The 27,368-nt window shown below is 43.6% G+C and overlaps 1 protein-coding gene across 1 annotated transcript in view; it reads left to right on the top strand.

Annotated features, from left to right (window-relative positions):
* The window catches only part of MEGF6 (multiple EGF like domains 6), a 248,213-nt gene that overhangs the window by 144,689 nt on the left and 76,156 nt on the right, over positions 1-27,368 (top strand). The window lies entirely within an intron of this gene.

Genomic DNA, 27,368 nt, shown 5'->3' with positions numbered 1-27,368 from the left:
GAAAAATCAGAAAAAAATTTTAGTTTCAAACTGAAACTGATTTTTTCCCCAGATTTTCCTCACACAAATGAAAAAACAAAAAACGTTTTGTTTGAGTTGAACAAATCATTTTGAACCTAATTTCTAAGTGACATTTTTGACCTGAATTTGCAAGTGATTTCAGTTGCCACGAAACTGCATTTGTCAGTGAACTTACTATTTGCCCAAAATATTCACCCAGCTCTTAATAGTGCAGTTGCAGATGTAATGTGGACAGGGCTGCCAGAAAACAACTTACAATTTAAACAAGCAAAGTCCAGCACAATTTTACTCTAGTTCCATTTTTCCCACCTTTAAAAAAAAAAAATTTGTATCATTTGACAAATGTTACTACTGTCAAGTACACTGGTCTTGGGGTTTTAAAACCAGTGTCTCTCCTTTGCTTGCACCATTGTTTTCTTTAGCAAAGTGTAAAAAATAGTTTGGAGTGAATTCACGCCCCTGCAATCAAAAGTTTTGAAACTTTCAGCAAAAATCAGAATTTGCAATCCTGGAATGTGTCTGAACACATTAGCAACTAGAACAATAGGTTCATTGTCATACTTTTAATGTACCCTGTTCTTCTGTTTTATGACATTGGGGTATCTAAGTCATCTGCCTGGCATCTTTCCCATGACTGCCCAACAAGTGCAGACAGAGGTAGGGCAGAGAGACAGACAGCTTTAGCCAGGGCTGGGTGGGCGGTGTGGAAAAATGTTTCCACTCAGCTTTCTCTTTTTTGAGTTATTTGGGAAACTTATTCGTTCTTTATTCCCCATTCTCCTATGAACTGAAAGGCTGCCTATTGACTTACTTCAAGCATAGTGTCGGTTTAATCCTATAGCTGCGCTGAGGGGGTTGTGTTTGAATCTCAAACAGATTCAGGCGGAAGTTCAAGGTTCAGGGATGGGACTATTGCGGAACAGAGTTTGGAGTTGATGGAGCCTTTCACATAGAGGCGTAGAGACAGTGGGCACATATGCTTATAAATAAGAGGCTTTAAAGTCTCCTCAAAGGCAAAAATGGGATGCAGCCTTAATTATGGAATTGCTGTTGCACCTCAATAACAAATAAATCCATCTATCAAGCTGATTGCAGCTAGTACACTACGAGACCGAAGTGCTGACCCAGTTGATACCGGCAGCGTTATCAATAAGGAGACTGCACAGGGTTTGCAAGTGTGACTGCAGAATCTAACTAGCACTGGCTTCCTAGATCCATTCTCAAGTGAGAAGCTCCATCTCAGCAGAAAAACTGGAGAGTCTAAAGTCTCAAACACAACTAGGGCTAGCATTGTCAAAGCATATCACGATATAACCTGCAACATTTTGACCAAGAGTCATAAAACAAGGTATCCAGGGCTCAGGGCTTCAGTCCCGCGTGGCTCCCAGCTTCGGGGTGGGGTGGGGTGGGGAGGGGTGGCGCTGGGGCTCCTGGCTTCAGGCTGGGGGGGGTGGGGCACGTTGGCTTCAGCCCCACGCTGCTCCCGGCTTTAGACGGGGGGCTGGGCCACGCTGGCTTCAGCCCTGTGCCCACTCCTGGCTTCAGCCCTGCAGGGTTTCAGCCGCGGGGCCCCGTTGCTCTGTGTCATGCCTGTATGCAACATGCCTGCTACACTCACAAATGCAGGAGCAGCTCTGCTCCACTCCTTTAAACGTGACACCCAGTATTCTTTGAGTGAACATAGCCAAGGAGCATCTCTGACTTCCACAGTGGATTACTCTATTGCTTGATGGACCTTACTCCATATATCAGGCGTCAATTTCCCTTGTCTGCCCCTTTGTTCTCTTCCTTTTAGTTAGTACCTCTTGGGTATTTCTGGATTGTTCGCATGTTCCCTGCTTGGTTGCCTCTTCTCCCTTGCACACTCCCATCAGACTCTCCTTACAGGTCGTATCCTCTAGTCTTGTAATTATTTTTATACCTTTTCTTTGGATATTCCAGTTCTTTGGATACTCCAGTTTGTCAAGGTCTTTTTCTGTTTTGTGGCTCCCAGAACTGTACCCACAACTCTATCCATGGTCTTCCTGAGGCTGAGGAATACAGAAACCTCTCTGGACTTACAAAATACACAGTATTCCAATGTTACATCCCAGAATAATGTTTGCTTATATTGCAAGAACATTCTGCAGGGATTGCATGTGAAATTTGCTAACTAATCTCACCCCTGGTCTTTTTCTGCTGCTCTCAGACAAGCCTGCTCTGATTTAGCATTTCTGGTTAGATTGTTTTATCTATTGCCTGCATTTATCTACCTTTCATCTCATGCTATTGGATGCTGCTCAGCCTTTGAAACTCACCAGTTCGATCTAAAGTTTCACTGTGTTTACAAGCCTTCTTAATTTGGTATCATTGGTATAGTTGATTAATGAGCCTTTTATTTTACCTCATCCTTAACTTGTCCAGGGAAAAGGGTCAGGTGCAATGGATTCAAACGGGAAAGGAAAAGGAAAGAAAAGCCATTTTCGCTTTCCACTGGGAAGTGTGACTAAACCGATTAAAAAGAAATTCTTGCAGTGATATGTCTATCAGACTAACCATCCCAGTGCCAAGAACAGATGTTCTGTTAACAGTCCTAGCTTCCCTGCCTTTCACATTTACTTAGTAGAGATCTACTATCGAGGTACTTGGGTCTTCAAGGGTTTTGTTAATTCATTTAGCTGGTAAAATATTTATTGCATCACTTATAAGTACTGTGCATATCTGTCTTATCTATCCCTCTGAATGGTCTGAACACAGGACTGGGAGTCAAGACCTCCTCACTTGTAATCCTGGCTCTGATTCTGATCCCTTCTAACGAAAGCTTACTAACCTCTATGTGCCTCATTTTCCTTGTCTATAAAATGGGGCATTAAAGTCCCTCAGATGGGTGTTGTGAGGATTAATTCGTCAATGTTTTAAATCACTTTGCAGGTGAAAAGCATTATATAAATGCTAAGTATTCCAATTAAGGTTGTAGGTGTTTGTTTATCTGTACATTGCATAAGGTGATAAAGATGTAGGCCCAAATCCACAAATGCATTTGGGCTCCTAACTTCCATTGATTGCATACATGTAAGCTTCTTCCAATTGTGTTGGACAGTTAGGACTTTAATAGACATTCCAGATGTGTACATGGAGATCAGAGGTGTGAGTGAAAGGTGCGCTGTAACAACTTAGCATGCTACATCACATTAGCAATTTTAGCTGACTTTTGTTTGTTCAGACTGTTCGTAAAAACTAATGTATTTCCCGGAAAGATCATTCTTCTTCGATCGAGTAACTGTCCAAGTTCCTGGGTTAGAATGTTTCTTTTAAACTCAGAATATGAATGACAAGTGTGCAGTGTGTTACAGTGAATGAATATTCTCAGGAGCTGAATGGTTCATGGAAGGTTAGGCAGCTGCTGACATTTGGAACAGTCTACTCAAGTGACTAGAGTCCACCTTCCTTTGGAAAGTACACTGTGATCACATTAGGCTGTTATTTTCCTCCTGGATTGCACTCTGTTGCATATTCATCATGGAGTGATATTCATTACAGTCTAAACCACAAATTTTAATTTGGAATTTTGCTATGGCCAAATAATACCACTAAAAGGAGCTGCTATTCTCCTCCACTCGTATGAACACCATGTTATGAAACATTCCAGAAAGCTAATTGTGTTTTATGAGTTGACCTCTGGAAAATCCAATAAGCTAAGCTTACCCCTCTATTTTTTTTAAAAATTTAGATTCTATCCTCCATAGCACAGGAATTGATAACATTATTACGTTCTTAGGGTAATTGGTGTGGCTTGAACGCAGTGCCTTAATTTAGAAATATTTCATCAGATTAATAAAAAGAAAGACCCAGTAAAGTTTCTTTACCTTGGTGGTTGCTAGAGAAACACCATTCTTAGCCACACTCTCTGCTCTCTTGTTTTCAGTTCGGGTCACAGGAGGACCGAAAGCTTTGGAGACACCAAATATAGGGTGTTCTCCCATAGCTTTTGCTCTCTAGGACAGTCCGTGTAGGGCAAATAACCAAAATATGGAACTCTCATTTTTAATATATGGAGAATGTCTCCCCAACCTTTTCATACCGTGTTTTCAGTCACAGGGTTTGAGAGCTGTTGGTCAAGTGTCACTTGTAGAATGGGAGAGCCATCAGTTGGTTAGCCCATGGAGGAGGAAAAGGATGTTGATTTTATGTCATTCCTGGGGGGATAAGGCAATGATTCTGGTGTCAGATGGCAGGAGGCTTCACCACTCATTGGTGACAAGGTGGGAGGGATCCTGGTTGGGGGTCAGATGGGAAAGGGAGGGTTCTTCATTTGATGTCAGTCACGGGCTGGGAGGCTTTGTACTTAGTCACTAAAGATTGCAATCCACATTGGGTTGGAGCTCTGTTTTCTGGGATCTGTTACCTTGTCATGTGTAGTGGTGGTAAGTTCTGCTGGGTTATAGGTGAGTGATATGTCAGTATCCTTTGGCTTGTGTTCTTTACTTGCTGTTTAATCTTTGGGATTATGTAGTCTTAAAGCATGAGTTAAACCCCCCCAGTGTCATGCTGGCCTTTTAAGGCCACTCTGAGAGGATTCGTGGCAGTACCAGTTAGGGTGCAGCAGACACCTTGGCAGGGGTCAGGATTCTCAGCCACCCGTTCTAATCCACTTTAGATAAAATGTGGTTTGAGAACTATCTGCTGGCCATGCAAGTCCAACCTACACCCCAAAACAAATGAATCACTATTGGCATTAACTGGCACCCTCGATGTTGGTGTGAGCAGAGAGGCCAAGAAAGAAGCATGGTTTTGTGGTTCACTATCTGGCCTGGTACTCAGGAGATGGGGGCTTAGTTTCTGGTTTCCCGTTTAACCTTGTGTTCGTCACTTCACCATCTCAGTCCCTGAGTTCCCCACTAGTAAAACGTGAATAGTAATAATGCCCTACCCCGGTGTGAGGGTAAATCATGTTTGTCAGGTGCTGAGGTGCCATGGCGGGGAGTGCCATGGAAAAGCCTGTAAATAAATGAAAAGATTTAATGGGTCACGGAGACTGAACTCTTCTCTCACCAACTGTTCCCCCCAGGTATGTGCTGAGGCATGTTTTGGGGGTAGGGGTGGTAGGGCTTGGAAGCTTGCTTTGTGGCTGACTGTGTTGTACCTATTCTGTACCTTTCACCAGCACAAGATAGACTTAAAAACTATAACAGCATAGTAGTAACCTATCAATTCAGCCATCTCTTGGAAAAGAGAATCTTGTCTGTCAACATGTGCTGTGTTTGTTACGGCGATCACGTAAGGACCAACATTCAGATGTACAGCTTCCACTGGCATCAGTGGGATACCAGAGGACAGTGTAAAGCTCTAAGGAATTACCTTAACGTCAAAATCTGGCTGTATTCCTTTTCATGAACCAAAAGAAGAATACAGTCAAAAGGGTTTTGCTTGGGTTGGAAGTGTTGGCTCAGGTGCCTGTGGGTGTAGTTTGTGGGCTTCTTTTAGCATTGTGCATGACCAACAGACCGATGACATACATAATGAAATAATGCAAGCTCATTTTCTTTTTAATATTAATAGAATGTTTGTATTCGCCTTTGATCATCTTTTTTCTTCGTGATCTTTATTCAGAAGCAATCAGTACAAACATTTGGAAAAAATGGTTTTGTTTGCTGTAAAATAAAAAATCTGTGAAGAGATTAGCACAGATTCCTAGGCTTCCAGAAATGAATTGCAAGTATTATTAATGCTTTTTAAGCATTCCAGGAGCGATTATATTTGTATTATTTCATTAGTAAGACTGTACTATGTGGGATCAGTTTGCAAGTTTTTCATTCTTCAGCTGCCATCTAGATTCAAAAGACAGGTTCGTGCAGAACTAACCTTTGTTTGTTTGTTTTTAACAGAACCTCGTGTTCTCTCTCCCACACACACACATGCAAACATTCACATATCCACACAAGGTACATGCAACTCATAATGCACACAGCTACACATGCACAACACATGCTGATCATAGCACACACCACATGCCCTCTCACAAAGCACATACACACAGGCTCCCACCACACACATGCCCATGTGAGCATGTGTGTACACATACACGTGTATCAGTCCAAGGCAAGACTCAGTTAATCAATGTCTGCATACAGCCCTTTTCAGTAATGCTCAAGGATGCCTTTCGTACCTGGAGTAGCTTAGAATGACAAATGGCTCATGGTGTGGTACTCTGTATACAGGGTGGTGCACAATATGTTGGCATTTGTTCAAACAAGCATCTTTGTGCTTTCTCCCATGCTGCCCATCGTGCCTGGGAGGAGCTACCTGTAAATACCCTCAAAGCTACCTGATGATCCTCCTTCAAATCGCTCCTTAAAACACTCCTTTGCAGTGATGCCTATACAAACCTTAAGAATGGTTAGGTTGCCAATCATGTTGACCAGTCTTGTCTCGTTCTTTCCTTGTACTCCCCGTCAGGCTGTCTGTATCCACCTGTTATCTCTTGTCTTGTAGTTAGATTGTAAGCTCTTGGGCCGGGGCACCTGTTTGTACTGTGTTTGTACAGTGCTCTAGCACTATGAGATTCTGATCCATGACTAGGGTTCCTAGGTGTAGAGTAAAATAAATAATCCATTTGTGAGAGTCATTCTGAATGCTTATTGAAAACCTAACTTTGTGATCTCCCGCCCCAATATGACTGGTCTATATAATGTACTGTTCACAGGAGTGACGCAACGTAAGCTAGCAAAGCCAAAACTAATGTTTGCCAGTCAAGTGACAGACTTGGGACAGTGTGTGTAACCCTTGGGTACAGCCCAGATAGTGGCAATTTTAGCTTCCCAACTCCCCCAACCATGTGCTTCATCCCATAGCTGGAGGAACAGCCTCTAGAGATCAGAGTAAAGTCTATTACCTATTGTGACCGTGCTGTTCGTGGGAGCCAGCTGAGATCACTCAATTAGGGTGAACTGCAAACAAAACGGGGCAGACAAACCCCCAAAGCTGGTGGATATTCCAATACTTAGATTTACCAAGCCAGCACAACACAGCTTCTGTAGTACTTCACTGGCTACTCAGAAGTCCAAATAACGCCGTTCCCTGAAAGTACCCAGCCTTTCTGGCCCTGTCACCTTCCAATGAAATATTATATTACACTCATAACGTCACACCTATTTAACTCCTGACCTCTCTGCTCAGACAAGAGCACCAAATAGTGTCTGTCATGACCTAGAGGACCTTAGGAGTTGGTCTGAGACCACCAGTTCATTTCATACTGGTCATGGAACAGTTGTAAGATAGTAATTTTTGCTTGCTAGTGACCTATATTCGTGCCAATGACCTAGAAGGGAAAGGCTATGTCTGACAAATTTTGAGTATTGCAGACACAATTGTCCATTTGTGTGCCCAAGTTGTGTGCAAATATGGTATCGGGATTACAAATGCCATTACAGTAGTTGTACACAGAGATGATCATTTGAACTAACTGACCATTGCATGAGAATTTACCATATTTGCATGCATAGTTATATATTTGCCTGCAAAAGTGATGTCCACCAAAACACAAGCAATTGCTTTTGCAAAACTCTCAGTCTGGCCCAGAATCTTAATTCTCTGAGCCATTAAAATACTTTTCAATGTTAATTTTATGTAAAATTTCATTTGTAACGTTATCCAGTACTGAACAGTGTATAATTGTGTTTCTTGCTCACAGAGGCAGCACTCTGTGGTTCTTTATTTTCCATTTGAAAAACAGGAAATATATTCCTGTACATCAGTCAGGAACAGAGCGGGCCAAATAACTTGTAAGGAATTGTTTATTTAATTCACTGCTTTTTACCTCTCTGGGAATTGTCTGCAAGCAGATTGTAGTTTTTTCAAATATATTCATTATTCCAAATTATTTGCTGAATGTTTGCATCAAATAATGAGGTTTATAGCTTGTTTGCAAGCAGTCTGTTTGACTAACAAGTTAACCCAAAATGTTTTGATTTGACACTTAATATGTTTCTGTTTCCTAACTGGATGTGTTATATTTCTTAGCATCAGTTTTCTGGTGGAATATTCATGAATACAAATTCAGAATTCACTTCCTGCAAATATTCTGCAATTTGCATTTTCTTTCAGTGAATGTTCCCGCTGGGAAACTGCAAACATAAAGAAGCAAAGACAATCAAAGTGAATTCATTAACATTTTTGAACCACTGATGGCAGAATCTTTTTTTGCACTATTCACACAGTTCTAGTCATGAACCTATTGTCTATTAACAAAAGCCCTAACAATATATGCAGATGATCATAATAATCAGTACATCTAAATTATGACACTGAATTTTGCATGTGGTTCCCAAATACCTGCTTTAGGTGTATAGATGCGTGATGTCAGCTGAAGTGCTGCTAACACCAGTCTCTAGAGCTGGATACTAGAGAACTGGAGACAAGACGTTCCGGGTGAAGAGTCCCCATCTCTGGAATTCAGTCCCTCCCACTTTCTGCCAAGAACGGAGTTCAGTGCAATGTGCAGGACTCCTCTTTTTGGCCAGCATTTGCTTGAATTTGGGCTAAGACTATGGAGGTTGGGCTGGTTGATAGGGGCAGCTGTTGCCTAGTCTGGTTGATGTTTCATTTTAACATACATAAAGCCACAGCAACAGGGACATACTTATATATTAATTGATGGCCTATTTTAGGCATCCAAATGAACTCATGTTGCTTTGTTTTGTCAGGGTTTTTGCTCCTAGAAGAGAAACCGCTCTTCTTGTTCCACAGTGTGTGAGTGTCTCGGGATATTTTGCTCTACCGTCACTAGTAGTGTCGAGGCAGGACTTTCCAAAATGTGGTGTTGATTTAAAGCCCATCTCCCCCCCCCCCACACACACATGCATTTCGCCCCAAGTCTTCTATTTTCTTTTTTTGCTAACATAGCCAATTATAGAATTCCAGCTTGGACCAAACCCAGCTTCCCAATAATACTCCAGAGCTGCCAGCCAGGAATTTTTTGGTTTCTTTCAGTTTGTGTGGTTTCGGGAGGAATGTGATGTCACGCACAAATTCTGGCTCAGCACAAAAGAAGAAAAAGCAGAGCAGGGGAGGGAGGAGAGAGTGAATGAATGTAAGGGTGGAGACACTTCTGCTGGGTTTGGCCTTTACCTGCAGGGGGCGGGTCGAAAGTTGAGAACATAAAAGGGAAGGGGTGTGGGAGGGCTCCTAAGAAAGCTTGGTCCCAAACGACATCTGTTGTTAGGAAGCAGTAGCTGTTATTCCCATGGCACGTTGTGCGTGAGAGTCTTTGCAGGGCAGCTTGGCTCTGTGTGCAGCTTGCCCTGTAGGTGACAGACACGTCCTGGGGTGGTTTTATTTGAATTTAAGGGTTTTCCTTCCATTTTGTAGCTTGACATTATTTTCTCTTTAATTTGCTCTGGAATCCTGTTTTCTGGCTTTTTATTCTTGTTGGCTTTTCACCATGGCAGAGGACCAGAGGATTTTTTGGATGGTGCTCTGGTGCATTGGCCTTTTTGGTGGCATCCCAGGTGCTGCTGGCGTTCACTACCGCTATCTCTGGAGAAGCTGTTACCCCTGTTATATGGGGCATGCTGGTTATGAAGTTGAGATGAGGCGAGGTATGTATCCCTGGTATATTCACAGTTACAGGGATGCTCTTGACAGGCACACTTTTGAACAATGAACCTATATGAGGTAAAAATGTTTTTTTCTTTATTGATAGCTTGGAGGCGGGTGACTGCAGTATAAGGAGCGACTGTCATCCTGACAACTACTGAAATCACACATCAGTGACCTGATTGCCCATCTGATTGTGTTTTGGTGTAAATTTTCAGCATTATAGACATATTCCTGCTTGAATGGATTTATTATTCTGAAAAGTCATTCTTGGCAGAGAGGCTTACTTTATGGAATTTCTTTTACTTCAATTGCTATAAAGTTATGTAGCTGCTGTGCAACAAGCATGTTAAAATAAATTAGTATTTTGTCATGGGTTGTGCTGATCTGAGTTTTGCAAACTCCAAGGGGGTGTCGCTCAGGGCAGCAAATGAAAAGGTAAAATGCTGGCTTTCTGACTGATAGATTGATCAAGCATGTCTGTGTTGTCTGACTAGTGCACGATGAGACCATATACAGTTATGCGGCTCTGTGTTATTCAGTGTCATTACATATAATGGGAAATGCTCTTAGAGTTTTCATTTTTCTAGCAGTAATTAGAGAAAAGAAGTAAGGAGTATAGCTGCTATTTTCACACACGTGAGTGCTGAGAGGACAGCCAGAGACTGGAAAGCACAGCAGATTACATCTCTGAATTTAAGGGTCCAGACTTATTAGTGTCTTTGTTAAAAACAAATTCCTAACCTCTTTGTCTCGAGCCTGCTGCTGTGTGGATATTTCCTGGCAAAGCCAAGCAGTTGCAATTGAGAGTCACACCACATCTTATGTGGTTATAAACATTAAGAACATTCTGCTGCTGTAATGTAACATTTTGTCGTCTGTTCTGCTGATCTGAGTAATGCAAGTGCTAAAATAGTATTGACAGCTGGTGTTGGGCACAGATCCAGATGTGCACAAAAGTGAATTATTAGCTCCCCACTGTTTCCATCCCCTGGACTAACAAGGAATGGAGGACCAAATTCTGCCCTGACATCGGTGCCAGTGAGAGGTACACATTCTGGCACCAGAGCTGAATTTGACTAGTCACTTGGCTGAGATAATTAGGAAATGATTGTGTTCTTCAAAAATTCTCCATTGGACACTAATCAGAAATGGCCCCATGCCTGTTGGTGTGTGTGTACTGGTTCTAATTGTGAAATGATTGGGGAGCAGCGAGAGAACTCTTGCTTCCCATGCCGGGGTGACTGGATTGATGTGGGGATTTGTGTGTGCACTCCTGCACATGTCTCCCTGACTGTATGTTCAGCTGACTTACTGGGCGATAAAGGTTGAGACTGTCTGAAAATTCAGGAAATGACAGAGAATATGTGGAGTCCACAGTCCACCAAAAGCTTGTAACCATTGACATTTGTAAGTCATATAAATAGGAAAGAATGCAATACCTCAGCACAAGTTAAAACCGATGAATAATGGCCACAAGCTGCTGTTTGTGGAGGTGATACTAGCGTGTTTGCTAGATGCCACACACCTTTAGAAATTGGGTGTGTTACTCTTTCTATTTATAGACCAGCTGTTTGTTTTCAAACTCACATCATGTGGAATGTCTCCATCCCACTCCATCAGTTTATCAGCTTCCACAAGTTCAGACTCTCCCTTCAAAAGATAAAGGTTGTGTCTGCGGCACCTGAGGTCAAGTTTCACACCCAAATCCAAGGCTCCAGCATAACGAGGATTCACAGGATGCTTAAAATCCAATTAAAAATTGGCTTACCTGCTCCTTTCTTTTTTATTGTATCACTTAGAATCATAGAAAATTAGGGTTGGAAGAGACCTCAGGAGGTCATCTAGTCTAATCCCCTGCTCAAAGCAGGACCAACCCCAACTAAATCATCCCAGACAGGGCTTTGTCAAGCTGGGCCTTACCTGATTCTGATCCCACTTACCCCAGTTTCACAAACATGTTGCCCTCTGGATGTGGAGCTACCCTGATTTACATTGGTGTGAGATCTGAATCTGGCCCAGTGTCTCTGATGGTCCTCCACAATTGAGCTGCTGCTCCTGAGGTTCAGGAAGGTAGTTCAAAGCTGCCAGTCAAGATACCAAGCAGTCCTGTCCCTTTGGCTACTGTTCCCCAGATGAAGACTTCCACAGTTGCAGAAAAAGCCTCGTTCATATAACAATATAAGAAACCAATTGAAAAATGGTCATCTGTATAACCTTAAATCCTTCTTGTGCGTCTCTTGTTGTTGTTGTTGTTGTTGTTGTCTTCCAGGCAAAGGGTGGGTTAGAGAGCCAGACATATTCTCTTTTAGGACAGAATATAGCAGGTAAGCCAAATATTTCTTTCTTTGAAGAGATTATGTCTGGCACCCTTTTGTAGTAGGGAAATATCCAAGAGAGAAGATTTCCAAGAAGAAGGAGAGCAGAGAAGTAGTGAATAGAAAATAAAAATCTCTCCCTGGGCTCCTTCTAAAGAGAAGTGAATTATTGGCCTACTCCAGCATGAAGTATTCGAATGGTATTCTGACAAAGCTGTGAGTTTAATACTGGTGGAGGTGTGAAGACTAGATCACTCAGGGATATTGCAGATTTTTGTTGGCATGGATTAGGCTTTTTCTGCCCAAGAGATGACCCTGGGTATGGAATAGGAGCTAGATTTCTGAACTGTAATCCTCCAAGATGCATTGGTTAAACCATCCAGTGCTGCTGCTTTCTTCCTACATCAGCACAAGTGATGTTTGGGCCTAGTTTTGAATGTGTTTGGACTAATTTATGGAAACCCTGTGAAATCAGATCATTTTGGCTCAATTTGTTTTTGAGTTTGGGGACCTAAAATGGAAATAAAATCTCAAAAGGTGTGAACTGAACCAGATGATTTAAAGGAAGGTTCACACGAAGTACAACCACCAAATGTCTCACCCATCTACCGTGTACCCACCTATCCAGTGGACGTCCTAATCTGTGTGATACTGACCCCACTGGGAGATGCAAGGCTGGCTTCATACATGCAAAGGACCTTGAGATTGTTGGATGAAAGGCTCTATAGCAGTGCAAAGGGTTGCTGCAGCTCCAGGAGAGCACTGACTGAATTAGAAGCACAATCAAATCCAGTCCTCCCACATGGTAGGGCAGAGCATGTGGTCAGTAGTCCATTGATAATGGTATGTTTGATACAGTACAATGGTAGTTTTTTTTTTTTTTTTTTGGTGATCCTGCTTCACTGACTGCACTTCTTCCCTTTGGTCCATAGACCATAGCATGGGTCCTGGGTCTTTCTTTTGTCTCTTTGATCTCTTTATTTTTGCAGCCACATGCATTGGTTAAACTTGGGCTGCACTGACCTTTTTGCCTGCTTCAGTGCTAGGATTCCATGCAGTGCACATCTCCATAAATATATCGAACTGTCATCATGCCGCTAGAGAAGGGCAGAAAGCAGGCATTTCAATATAGTACATGCCTATGCTGGCACCTTAATATATTGAGTAGCTTCTGGCAAACGTATTCTGTAATGCTTCTGTAATGTATTCGGTGACACAGGCCCTGTGCTGAGTTACTTCTATGTCAAGTGTTAATGTAGGGTTATGCCTTCCAGTACCAAAGGTTCCCTCTGAGATCCTTTCATTACTAGATCAAACAGATTAGTTGTGGTATCTATTCTTATGCTAATATCCAATGTGTTGTCTTTTGGGGACCTATGTTGTGACCTTGCAGAGGGATAGATCTGACATAAATGCATATAACATAGACATAAATGCAATACAATACATAACACAGTTGGTTGTTTTTGTTTATACCAATTGATCTCAATGAGACCGTGAGTTCCTGGGGGCAACGTCCTGCTTTTCCACCAGTTTGTAATGCTGTGTGTATTCCTGTCATTTATACGGTGCCAGGAGTGTACATGGCCCGTTACAGGCCAGTTCCATGCACAGACGTGCTGTACAGTCAAAATGGCACAGAGCACAGTGAAGGACATCTATAAAGTAATGATGGGGAGAGGGGTCTGAGAGGAGGAGGGGTTACAACTGGAGGAGAGCCTGATGTCTGCCTGTTGTTATGAGCACCTGTGTTCCATTCTGAGTAATGCATGAAAATCATCAGTCCCTTGATTAGACTGAAATGTGAGCCAGGGAAGAGCTGGGCTGACTCTCCCAACTGCGTTGCTTTGAGGCAAAACAAAGGTGAGTTAAGGACACAGCAAGTGACTTGACTCTGAATTTGGGAGCCGCTTTTGGTTAAATAACTCCATTTTGCATTTGTATTTAAACAGATTAAATATTGTGAAATCGCAGTAGCGAGTGTTGCTGTTTTCTTGCAGGATGGGGATAGAGATCGAAGAGCCGTTTTGACCTCTTTGTCACATGAATAGTTTGGGCTCCAGAGTGACCCCAGCTCTGTGGTGGCTTTAGTGCTTCCACTGAAAAGCAAAATTCTCTCTCGTCATTTCTCTGAGGGCTGGAGACGGCTGGCTTGCTTGCTTGCTCACCTCGATGGATCTGCCAGTTTCGTTGGTGTTTCTCCCTGGGCCTGGAGCCAAATGGAAGGAGGAGGGTTACGAAGAGAAAAAATAAGATCCCGGGGGGGAGGGATAGCTCAGTGGTTTGAGCATTGGCCTGCTAAACCCAGGGTTGTGAGTTCAATCCTTGAGGGGGCCACTTAGGGATCTGGGGAAAATCAGTATTTGGTCCTGCTAGTGAAGGCAGGGGGCTGGACTCGATGACCTTTCAAGGTCCCTTCCAGTTCTAGGAGATGGGATATCTCCATTAATTTTTTTATTTTTTATTTTTTATTTTATTCCAAAAGCAAGCCTGTCTGGGGCTGTATTGTGAATATTGGGTGGGATGCTGGTGGCTGGGAGTCTCCTGTTGTTGTTATTGTGGTTTATTATTTGTATTACCTTAATAGTGCCTAGAAGCCCAAGTCATGGACCAAGAGCCTATTGTGCTGGGTGTTGTACAAACACAGAACAAAAAGATGGTATCTACCCCGAAGAGCTGACAGTCACGTTTTAAGACAAGAGTCCAGGCAATGTCAGACAGAGGAGCACGAGGAAACAATGAGATGATAATGATCAGTATGGTGGACAGGTGGTCTTTTGCTTCACATTTCTGGAAAGCACATAGGGCCCCATTCTACAGCCCTTACTCCTGTGCATAATCTCATCGGCTACGACAGATCTACTCATGTGAGTAAAGACTTTACAGTCACTGCATCCCTTTGTACCCGAGGACAGCAGTACCTGTGTGAGGCTTGATTCAGTCGTCGCGTAAGGGCTTCGAGAACCTCGGGTGAAAGGTGCCGCAGAAGTGGAAAGCATTTTTTCGTTTTCATACACTCCTCAAGAGCACCAGCTATCGGACAGGCGTGGTGAAGGAGACCACCCAGCACAGTCAGGATAGAGATCTGGGCTGGCGGGAGGCTCTTAAGCAGGGGTGTCCAACTGGTGCTCTTCAAAGGCCGCCGTATTAAGAAGAAAATGTGTATTTGATTACGAATTGGAAGTATTGCCCCTGAGCAGCACCCTGCAGAGGGTAAACTGAAGTGCCTGCGTCAGTCCCATTGCTGCCTCCCTTGCCGCTCCAGGAACTGCTCTGCCCAATCACAGCTGTTCAGCAGCTCCGCCACTGGCTGCTTCTTGCATTGCAGGGCAGGGAGAAGAGTAACTCCGGCTGCTCCACTTCTTGCTTCCCTGCTGGACTTTGGGAGCCTCCCAGAACAGGAGCTCAGCTGGCCCTGCCTGAACCTGGGGCAGTGCCTAGCAAAGGACGAGTCCCCTCTGCCACCCAGGGTGGCCTAGGGGAAATGGAAGGGAGAAACTGACAACTAAAAGCTGATTACAACTCCCTGATACTCTCCCCCAGACCCAGCCCAAGTGCGGCCACTTCTCCTCTATGCCGTGTGCCCTAGGGCCGGGGGGACTCCACACCCTCTGGGAGAATCCTGGGCAGGGGCCTTTCAGGTGGTTACTCCTCCATTTGCCCCATCTCAGGCAAGTGGGACGGATGATCTGCCCCAAAGTATTAATTGGGGTCCCTTGATCTTTCTGAATCAACATCTTCAGGTCCTCAGGCTGTAATGGTTGGACACTGCAGCTTGACACTGAAAGCCTAAGCCTGTCCAGGCACATGCCAACAGCAACTTCCCCTTTCCCCTCATTGCCTGTTTGTCGTCTTGGTGACCAAAGCACCGGAGAGAGCATCAGCAGCAAAGTATGGTTTGGTCTTAAACAGGAAGAAGATGGAAAACCTGAGGGTGATGGGAGCCAAATGGGGAGGGGGATGAGCAGAGGGGAGCTCCTGCAGAGAGGAGACAAAAAAAAAAAAGAGATGAAAAACCTGCTGCCCCCTGGGTGATTCTCTCACTGTTGGAACCACTGTATTTTTCCTGGACTTTATCACAATGGATGTGTGGCATAACAGAGCCCTAACAACTCCAGATTGCCTAGTGGGTGGGAGGGGAACAGAATGAGGAAAAAGTGACCACAGACCAATTATTTTTTCTTCCAATGTCTCCAGGTCCCATTCTGTGCCACTGATTTCCAAGGGGAATCTGCACAGTGGGACAATCGATCTGCTTCGAACTATTAGCAGTCTGTCTGATTCTGCAACTTGTTGCTTTGCTGATTCCACCACCTTTCAGCCTCAGTATTTCCTATAATTGTTGTAATCAACTTTAACAAACTGGTACTGAAAAGATAAAGTAGCCCAATCCCACATTCACTCCTTTTTAGAGATTTTAATTAACCTTTCCTCCTGCATCCCTGGTTTGTATTCCAGGCTAATCGCCACAGAGATTAAAACTTGGCACTGGATGTTTAGTCAAATACAGCAAACCCCAAAAGCATATCTACTTCCTGGGCTTACAGCTGGGATCTGTCTTCTCCTCTCACTCCTCCTCCTCCGCCTTTCATAGGAGAGAAACTGCCTCTGTGAAAACGGTTCAGTAATTTGCAATCTGCTGCTGCCCTCTCTCCAGTAAAACTCTCTGATAGGGAATTCTTGTTAGAGAAATATTTTGGTTTAAGTCAAACAGGGAATCACTCTCAGTCAGGGTAATGCGAGTAATCACCACCATCTTCTCATGTCCTCCATTACTTCAGCTATTGTCTTGTGTTTTGTCTTGCCTGTGTTGGATTATAACCTCTTTGGTTACAAACCATATTTGAAGATACATTTTGGAAAGTGTAATATATATGTACAAACAGCTGTCTATACCAATAAAGGATTAACAGTTAATCAGAGAATTTTATCTAGTTTGGGGAGAGTGCTCAGTGAATCAGGTATGCAGACCATCGCTGCTTGAACTAAAGGATCATTCCTTTTAGCTGTCACTGGCATGATGCTTATTCCTAGACCATCCTATGGATGGCACGACATTCCCAAATACTTGTAGGTCTGAGTCTGTCTGTTACATGGCAGCAAGGTACGTGTGCATTCACACACACACTGTGTACCTAATGCCAGTGGGTCTCAAACTTTTTCATATTGTTGACTTCATCTTAAAATGGAGATCTGCCCTACACAGCTCCTCTCCTAGGCTCCAATCTCAATTCCATACCTTCCTTGTAGCAACTATGTCTGGAAAAAAGTGATGATAGGGCAGTGCAGAGGAGATAAGAGAAAAGCCACCTGCAGGAATTGAAGAACCACTGGATTATATCATGCTCCAATATATGGTTTAAAAGCTGCACTGCATCCTCCAGGCTCCACTGCCACTGTTTCTGAAGAAAGATCTCCAGTCAAATGCAGTGCAGTGCACCACGAAGGTGACGCCTACCTATTAAATTTAAGTTATCGTCACGGTGGTCACAATGTTGAACATTTTTCGGCAAAATATTCAAGGCAAGAATGGAAAATGTCCTGCCGTTTCACAGATCTGTGAGAAAACGATCTCTGCTGTCCACGTCTGTGTGAGGATGTTCATGCGGCTGTAGAAGTGACAATGCAGGACTCCAGAATGGCACAGCTAAGATCAGCCCTACCATCTTGCAGAGTGTAGTATACTGTTAGCCCCAGCAGCAGCTCTGGAGTGTGCATGAAGGTGCCACTTCTCTCTCCTTCTCCGTATTAGCAAATTGTTTGATTTGCAGAGCTACACCATGACATCCCTTCTAAAGTCATACAACTGAAGATTCCTTTGGAGATAAAATTGTTGTCTTCACATCTGAGGTATGAGGGATTAGAAGTTTTATTTGTTCACTGGGCCATACAGTATATATCGAAAAACAACTCTGCTGATACAAAGGGAGATAAGATACTCCAGAGGCAGAAAAAGAAGAGGATTGGTTAGGTGAGAAGTGTGTGGTGGTAAATGTGCTGCATACTCCTGCTGCTGGAACTGTGAGGGGCTTGTGTTGAAGCATTGGCCTCCCTCCAAAGCAAAGGTGGGAAGGGGTACGATAGCAAGGTTTGAAATGTGTAATTATGAAGGGGAAGAGGAGCTATTTGGGTGAAGCTATCTTAGGGGCAATGGGGTGAAATTAAGAATAAATGTAGGTGGAACATCAGGAACATTTCCTAATGGTGAGATCTCTTGGGTGTGGAATAGTCTCCAGGGGAAATGGTTGAAGCATCATCAGTTGACATATTTAAATCTAAACTGGACAATGTATTAACAAATGTACCGGAGGGAACAATGTAGATGACTCACTAGTTCCCTCAGTCATTTCTGAGATTCTGTGATTTCAAATACATTGAGCAGCGCATTGTGTTATGACAGGTCCAGCTGCACTTGGCTTTTCCTGAGATACATATAGTCTAAATGGGTCCCATGTTTGACTCCATGCAAGATTTTCCGCCTGCCGTTGTTAATATTCACTGCTTTTCTCATTCCTTCCTTGTTTTCCTTTTCTTAGTTTGGCCCTTCCCCATTCACTCCTATTCACCATTGCTTGGACAAACACACTGTATTGGAAACCCCACTGAAATGCACACACGTCTTTATTACTAACACCATAAACTCTGTGCTTTGTTATTTCTCCACGCTGTATTGTGTCCTTGTGGGCAGGCTCATCAGACAGCCCAGACGGGATGGGCCGTAATTACTCTTTGACCCCAGAAGGCCATTGGTTGAGTGCAGTTACCACCCATGTTGTACCTGTTTTGTGCCAGACGACTACACTCACTAGGGCTGTTCATCAAGCACATATTCACTTCAAAAAAAAAAAAAGAACGTGGGATTTTCAAAAGTGCTCCATGTTGGCCTAACTCTACTCCCATTGAAAACAATGATCAAATTCCCATTGATTCCCATGGGGGCAGAGTTAGGCACTCTTGAAAATCACATTCAGCATGTGAATTCTTCACATAACTGTATGAATCACCTGAAGGTTGGGATCTTTACTCCAGCTGTTAAAATGTGTAGGGGCTTGACTTTCCAGTTCTCCCTGCACAGCTGTTGGATTGGCCTTTGCAACATCAGTCCAAAACCAAAAGCAGAGAAATCCCATCTTCCTTCCCACACTGAGACCTTCACCCAAGGGAACCAAACGTAAACAGGCAGATCTCAGACACATTGACTCATTGGAGAACTGCAGCTCCCAAAACCTGTGTACATATTGACAAAGAAATGTAGGCTCTGGGACGTGCTAAACAAATGGGCAGTTGTTTTACGCAAACCATATTGACCCAAATCCCTTTAGTAATACAGTGAGCTGCCTTGACAGAGCTTAGAGCCTGCTAACATTCCTTAAAGGACAGGTTACAGGAATGTATGTAGTGCTGTTGTAGCTGTGTCAGTCCCAGAATATTAGCGGGACAGGTTGGGTGAGGTAATATCTTTTATTGGACCAACGTCTGTTGGTAAGCGAGACAAGAGTTCGAGCCGCACAGAACTCTTCTTCAACTTGTCTCTCCTACAGCAGAAGTTGGTCCAATAAAAGATATGACCTTACCCACCTCACCTGTCTCTCTATAGGAGTATCAAGGCTCATTGGGTAAAATTGTTGCAATAAGGGAAGTAGAACACCAAGGGCCTGTTCCTTCATTCCAGCCGAACTCAGCACAGGGAGGAAGAGCAAGGTAGATTTAAGACACCTTTATGCTGGTGAGGATAAGGGTTGGAAGGGGGGTGGTTTGCTACTAGCCCTGAGAGTATTGGAGCTTGCACCCAGATTCTGACCATGCCCCCTATGCTCGGGGATGGGAGTGACATGGTGTAAGGCCTCTCGGTGAGCTCTGTAGCACCCAGGGATTTCCTATGCATCCGTTAACTTCCCGGGGGCTGGTTCTTTGGGGTTCATGGCTCTGGTGGAGCAGCACCAATAGCCTGTGGCAGAACAAAGAGTCTGGCCCCATGGCTTCTTTCCCTTCAATCCCTTTTGCCACTGGAGCGTATCGTCGAAGTTCCATGTGTATGTGAGAGAGGGAGAGGATGTGAATTCAGTGCTGGTGGCAGGTGCTGGATGGACAGCCTGGGGACTGAGATCTGCTGCTTGTCCACAGAACAGGAATGACATGGGCAGCTTCCGGACAAGATGCTCCAACGTGGCATCACCCTGCACCTGGCAAGACCACCTTGGGGGGTATGTAGATTAGATCAGTATCCAACTCCACTCAGTCTTTGGTTCCTCTCTTCACAGGGCTAGTGGGGGTGCCAGTTTAGTACCCATTGTAACAGTGGTTTTTATTTTGAGGACACTTGTCCACTGGCAGCTGGACTGAGAGCCACCAAATTTGACTCTTGGTGTGTTAATTGTTTTTCCTCCTTCTCCAGCGTATGCCCTGTCTGTTGATGTGTTACTTCACTGCAGTAATCTCACTCCTTTTGTGACATCTCAGTCCCCAAAATGCAGTGTCACAGGCAGAAGCTGGGCTCCAAAGGAAGGGAAACTCCCATAAATATCTCATAATTAACAGTGATAGTAAAGGTGCATACAGAAAACCACAAGTAAATGAACCTGCTTTCAACCAGACCCTCTCTTTTCTCAGCCTTGTCTTCATCAGTGAGAGCTTATTCCACCTTAATGGTTTTCTGAGACTCTACAGCTGCCTCGAACCAGGGAAAGTGTTCAGGTGTCCTCTAGATTGTCACTGGAGGTGGATAAGATGCTTCAAGTTTCTGAACCGCGCCAGCTGGGACTGTACCGAAGCTGGTGACTGTAGTATGTTTCTTTACTTTGCTAGTTTCCTCTCTGCTAGTGGGACAATGGCCTTCAAGCTAAGCACTAAAATAATGGGTCAGATGGAGGAAATTTTCTGACTGTTTAATAATTCCAGCCTGTGCTCATATTGCCCCTGGACCACATGAGCAGGAATGTGTTTGCTAGGCCCCTCTCCTTCCAGCCATCGTGGAAACAGGCACAAATAACAGGTTGGCAACTGTTGGATTCTCTGTAGGTTTTTCTATGTAATTTATATTTAATTCATTTTGGGGAGCAGGGAGTTTCTCCCTTTCCCCCACATTCTCCATGCAAAGGACTTGATCTTCTGGCCAAAGAGTTTGGGCTCTGCCTTCTGTGGAGCTCATCAGTACAGCTTCTACATCAGAGGGTCACTTGACATCAAGGTAAGGTAACCCATCCCTCCCCAAAGGACTCCTTGTGTTATCTCTGCAATGCCTTCAGCCACTATGGACTATGGGAATAAGGTGTCATTCTCAGATCCCACGCTGCAAGCATGGTGCTGGTTTGTTGCTAGGCCTTCCAGATAACAAACTGGTTTATCCAACCTGCATATGGAGTAAATACATCACAGGCTTTAGGACCTTGTAGAAGCTAAGTCTTGCAAAGACTTAGGAAGGAAGGTGTTTTAGCTGGAGCTAGGTTGGCTTGGCAGGCACTTTAAGCTTTCACCACAGCCTTTCCTCTGAAATACTGGTATGGTCAGAAAATGTGTGGAGGGTACCAATTGGAGCTAAGATTTCGCATCAGAATTTTTAAATTACTTTTACTTTAAAAGGTACCACTCTATTTATTTATTTTTTAAAAATGCCTTCTTCCCCCGAAAGATGGCACCGCTCAGTCAACAGTGTCTGTTGAAATGGACATTTCTCCTGGGAGTTAATGAGAATAACTAGCTGTTAATACAGACTTCAGAAGTCTGAAGGAATGCCTAACATAGTGAATGCTAATGGGAAGGGGGTAGGTTTAGCAGATAAAATAAAAAAAGAACAATAAAATAAAAAATCACTTAGAAAAGTTAGATGCCTGCAAGTCACCAGGGCCTGATGAAATGCATCCTAGAATACTCAAGGAGCTAATAGAGGAGGTATCTGAGCCTCTAGCTATTATCTTTGGAAAATCATGGGAGACGGGAGAGATTCCAGAAGACTGGAAAAGGGCAAATATACTGCCCATCTATAAAAAGGGAAATAAAAACAACCCAGGAAACTACAGACCAGTTAGTTTAACTTCTGTGCCAGGGAAGATAATGGAGCAAGTAATTAAGGAAATCATCTGCAAACACTTGGAAGGTGGTAAGGTGATAGGGAATAGCCAGCATGGTTTTGTAAAGAACAAATCGTGTCAAACCAATCTGTTAGCTTTCTTTGATAGGATAACGAGTCTTATGGATAAGGAAGAAGCTGTGGATGTGGTATGCCTAGACTTTAGTAAGGCATTTGATACGGTCTCGCATGATATTCTTATCGATAAACGAGGCAAATACAATTTAGATGGGGCTACTATAAGGTGGGTGCATAACTGGCTGGATAACCGTACTCAGAGAGTTGTTATTAATGGTTCCCAATCCTGCTGGAAAGGCATAACAAGTAGGGTTCTGCAGGGGTCTGTTTTGGGACCGGCTTTGTTCAATATCTTCATTAACGACTTAGATATTGGCATAGAAAGTACGCTTATTAAGTTTGCGAATGATACCAAACTGGGAGGGATTGCAACTGCTTTGGAGGACAGAGTCATAATTCAAAATGATCTGGACAAATTGGAGAAATGGTCTGAGGTAAACAGGATGAAGTTTAACAAAGACAAATGCAAAGTGCTCCACTTAGGAAAGAACAATCAGTTTCACACATACAGAATGGGAAGAGACTGTCTAGGAAGGAGTACAGCAGAAAGGGATCTAGGGGTTATAGTGGACCACAAGCTAAATATGAGTCAACAGTGTGATGCTGTTGCAAAAAAAGCAAACATGATTCTGGGATGTATTAACAGGTGTGTTGTGAGCAAGACACGAGAAGTCATTCTTCTGCTCTACTCCGCGCTGGTTAGGCCTCAGCTGGAGTATTGTGTCCAGTTCTGGGCACCGCATTTCAAGAAAGATGTGGAGAAATCGGAGAGGGTCCAGAGAAGAGCAACAAGAATGATGAAAGGTCTTGAGAACATGATCTATGAAGGAAGGCTGAAAGAATTGGGTTTGTTTAGTTTGGAAAAGAGACGACTGAGAGGGGATATGATAGCAGTTTTCAGGTATCTAAAAGGGTGTCATAAGGAGGAGGAAGAAAACTTGTTCACCTTAGCCTCAAATGATAGAACAAGAAGCAATGGGCGTAAACTGCAGCAAGGGAGGTCTAGGTTGGACATTAGGAAAAAGTTCCTAACTGTCAGGGTGGTTAAACACTGGAATAAATTGCCTAGGGAGGTTGTGGAATCTCCATCTCTGGAGATATTTAAGAGTAGGTTAGATAAATGTCTATCAGGGATGGTCTAGACAGTATTTGGTCCTGCCATGCGGGCAGGGGACTGGACTCGATGACCTCTCGAGGTCCCTTCCAGTCCTTGAATCTATGAATAGAGAAAGTGATTTTTTTTAATCCACAGCCTGCAACATGGTGTGTCTTGGTCATATAAAGATATTAATAGAAAATCCGTATGTGGTGGGAGCCTCGAGGGAAGTTTTATCCGGCCATTTGAGCTGGAGACTAGAAGTCAGGACTCCTGGGTTCTTTTCCTGACTCTGGGAGGGGAGTGTGATTTAGAGGTTGGAGCAGGGCTAGGCAGTGAGAGCTCTTGGTGTTTACCCGTGGCATTGTCACTGACTGCTCTGTGACTTTAGCCAAGTCACTCAACCTCTCTGGGCCTTCGTCCCACCACTGACTAATGACCGGGACCTTCGCCACATGTGTGGTGCTGCATAGTTTATTAACATTTTTCAGGTGCTTTGAAGCCCCCAGGTGAAAGGTGCTGGAAGGAAATGACAGTGTTTCTATTATACTCTGTAACTGAGCCATAGGATCCCAAACCAGGTTCTTTTTGTGGTTTTAGGAAGCACTCTGTCCTTTCAGGGTTATTTTGTCATGCTTTTCAAAGAAAGGATGAAGACGGATTAGATCCTTTGCACAGTCACAGCTGTTGAATCAATCAGCAGAGGGCAAGAAAGGAATGAAAACAGTTAGGACTGGCAGGTAGAGGGGATTCCAAATATGATTCAAGTGTGTGCTGGGACAAGCTCCTGCAAATGGCTTACATGCAAAGGCACAAGCAGTTACAGGAAACACCCTAGAATGATTAACTGAGGAATTGTTTCTCAGTGTTGTTCGTATTCAGTGCTGACGTGTATTTGTTCATCATGCAGCCAGGCCATATCACTCTGCTGTGGCTTGACCTATGTGCTGGGTTGGTGATGTCTTCCCCACTGTACTTTTATGTATCCAAAATGAATTGCCGCTGCTCGCTATGTAGGGTGAGGTAAGATACGGTAGCTGTCGCTGAATAAATCCGTCAGGGGATCGCCAGGGCAGTGTATTGGCCAGCACAGCAGGATTCTCAGGAATGCTCTCCCCTTGTGTACTGTAAATCCTGTACACTGGAAACCTCCCAAGTCCATAAGCCCGGTGCACAGAAATTCAATTCCTGCCTTAACTGCTTTATTTATTTCATCACATATTCCTTTTAAAAGCTCCTGGGAGACTGACTAAGAACGGGGAGGCTCAGGCTGAGAGAGGAGGGTGGGTTTGACAGGCTTAGTAGAGGGAGGGTTGGGTGTCATAGGCCAGGAAGAAGAGAGGCTTTGAAGAGCCCGTACTCTGTGCGTTGTCTGTGCAGTAGGGAAAGCGAGTTGGCTCTGATAGAAGCAAATCCATGTTCAAATTAAATTGAACTACAAAGCTCGAAGTATGATGTTTCCCCACAGAGGGACTGTAATTGTGTTTTAACGACACACGCAAGCAGCCGCTACTGTTTATCTCCCTAAATGAACCCAAAGCCACCTACATAAACTAGAACAACACATGCCTGTGTTCCTAATAGCCAGCATGACTCTCCTTGGACCTAGTGCTTATGAGCCAGGGTCCTGGCTTTGGTCAGTTGTCACCATCTGACCTTTTCTTTTTAGTTTATCTATTTTAGACTCTCTATGGTAGAAGTGTTGTTTGTCCTCCTCCTCCCACTCAGCTCTGAAGAACAGGACGTGCAGCCTCATGTTTGGTAATTGCCGTGCTCTTTCTTCCAAGTTACCTCTGTTATTCACTGTGTTGCTGGCATGAGGGTAATGAAGGTGCTTGCAGGGGAAAGTTATCCTTAGTTGTACTCTGTGAAACTCATGTCTTGGGATGCACAATGCTGAAGTAACTCATGTTCCTTGTTGTTCAGTTCAGTGGTGCCAGCTACACTGTAGTTGCTGCTCCTCTGTATATTTCCAAATGGCTTTTCCCCATGTTCTGTCACCTGATACTGTCTTAACCACTCTTCTATTGAAAATCTTGCTCCTGCCTGCATCCTGAGTTCTTGGCTATTGTAATTCTCTTCTTTATGGGCTCCCATATAGCATGCAATAGTGTTACTCCAGAAAGGACAGTCTACCTAAAGGAAGAATTTGTTTTGGTTTGAGAACCTATTATTATAAATTAGAATAACAAGTGATTTAACAAAAGGTCTCACATTTTCAACAGTCTCCTAGGATTATTGTTGTTTCCTGTTACAGACAGGAGAGAAGGGCATTTAATTATACTAGCCTTTCTTTTCCATTGTAGTTTTCAAATTGCAGTTGCAATCTGAGAGAAATATTTCTGGGCTCGTTTCTTAGGGCCTCGATACAGTCATGAAAGGAGTGTTGGTGCAATGGAAAAGAAACTGAATGATAACAATGTATATTGGTTTATTCTCTCATCCAAGAAGCCAACTGTCTCTAACACAGAAGAGAATGGTGTTCCTGCTATACTATTCCAATTACATTGGACTAATATGACTTTCAGCCTCTTAGTAGGAAGGGAAGAGCAGAATCAAAAACAGAAGAAAAATGAAATCCAGACTTGTAATTTCTCTGTATGGATCTATAGCAAGGATCGGCAACCTGTGGCACGCGGCTCGCCAGGGTAAGCACCCTTGTCCCTTGCCGCTTCCTGCAGCCCCCATTGGCCTGGAGCGGCGAACCGCGGCCAGCGGGAGCTGCGATCGGCCGAACCTGCAGACGCGGCAGGTAAACAAACCAGCCCGCCCCACCCTGGCGTGCCGCGTGCCAAAGGTTGCCGATCCCTGATCTATAGCTTAGTATGTGTATATATGTATGTGTGTGAAAGTTTTATATATATGTGCCAATTAACTGATATTCTCAAACACAAACTGCTCTTCACCTAAGGAATCTTGTGTCTCTGAATCCTGCAATTGCCTTCAGTGTGTGTCTAGCTGAGATAGCATTGGATAGCATGAAGCTCCTAGGGTGGTTGCCTTCTTTGTTTCTACAGTATTTAATGACAACTATGTATGACTTAGTCATCGTGGAACAGGAATGAATTTCTTGTTTTTAAACACAAACGGTCTACTTTTTTTATAGTCTTAAATGTGAGGTGGGATAGGATGTGTGCCCAAGAAATAATGGATTGGTTAACATTTGAACCCTTGAAAGAATGCTCATTGTTTGGAGGAAAAAATCAAGATTGTTCTGGCAATGAGAATGGCTTTTATTCAAGCCCAGATAGTTTCAATTATGGAAATGGAAACACAGAGGTATGCTGGCCAAATGGGTTTCTCTTTGTAGAAAGCTTTGCCTCAGTTTGTCCAAGTTTGTTTTGGTGTGAAAGCCAGGATACCATGGATATCTGTGCAGTAGAAGGAACTAGAAAGAGCAGACAAGAAAATTGCAACACACATTTCAGAGTTTCATATGTGGGGTCAAGTTGACCTTAAACAAATGGCATTACATTATGCAAAAATCCTCCTACAAGTCCATTATACACAATTTCAGTGGGATAGGATGGTTTTCTTTGCTTTCTGGCCTCTAATGACATGTAGAATTACTGAGCACAGATTAAATATCTGTCACCTTCCACCCCAGGGTTAGCTGTATGGCAACAACAGGTAAAGTGAGACCTGTAGTTTGTGAAATTTAAGTGCTTTGGGAAAATTTGGGATGGAAGAGCTCAATTCAAGGTGTTCTTCAGCCAGCCCCATCTTTATTACAAAGTAAATTGCATGGAACCTGGTCTATCTGGCTCAGAAAGATGAAGGGCTGAGTCAACCCTGCTAGGATCCCAACCTGTAATTCCAGGGAATCTAGGGATTTAAAACGTGCTGCTTTAAGGTATTCTTTTTGGCTACAGTCTGTAAATGTTAGATGTTTACTCTTGTCATTATTATAAATAATTGAATCTGTATATAGCAAATGGGATCACCCAGCCTGTTTAGAGTGAGAACAAGGAGGATTTAGAGTATACAGATCTTCTTTAGGCTTCAGAGATGGGATTTCCCCCTGGAGTATTCCAGTAGTGTAATTCAGTCCATCTCTACTCTCTTTATCCTGAGAGTACATTCAGATGTCTGAAAGTTGCACAGCATAGCTGATCCCCTAGTGGGGATGGTACTGTTGGAGAGTCAAGTCTGAAGGATGGTTTATTTTGAATGACTTGTGATGTACATTGGTGTTCTTTGCATGTCCGTCCTTGTG

This window comes from Emys orbicularis, chromosome 22 (assembly GCF_028017835.1).
Source record: "Emys orbicularis isolate rEmyOrb1 chromosome 22, rEmyOrb1.hap1, whole genome shotgun sequence".
NCBI lineage: Eukaryota > Metazoa > Chordata > Testudines > Emydidae > Emys > Emys orbicularis.
Note: the sequence above shows the minus strand (reverse complement) of the source record. Positions and strands in the feature narration are given on the sequence as shown.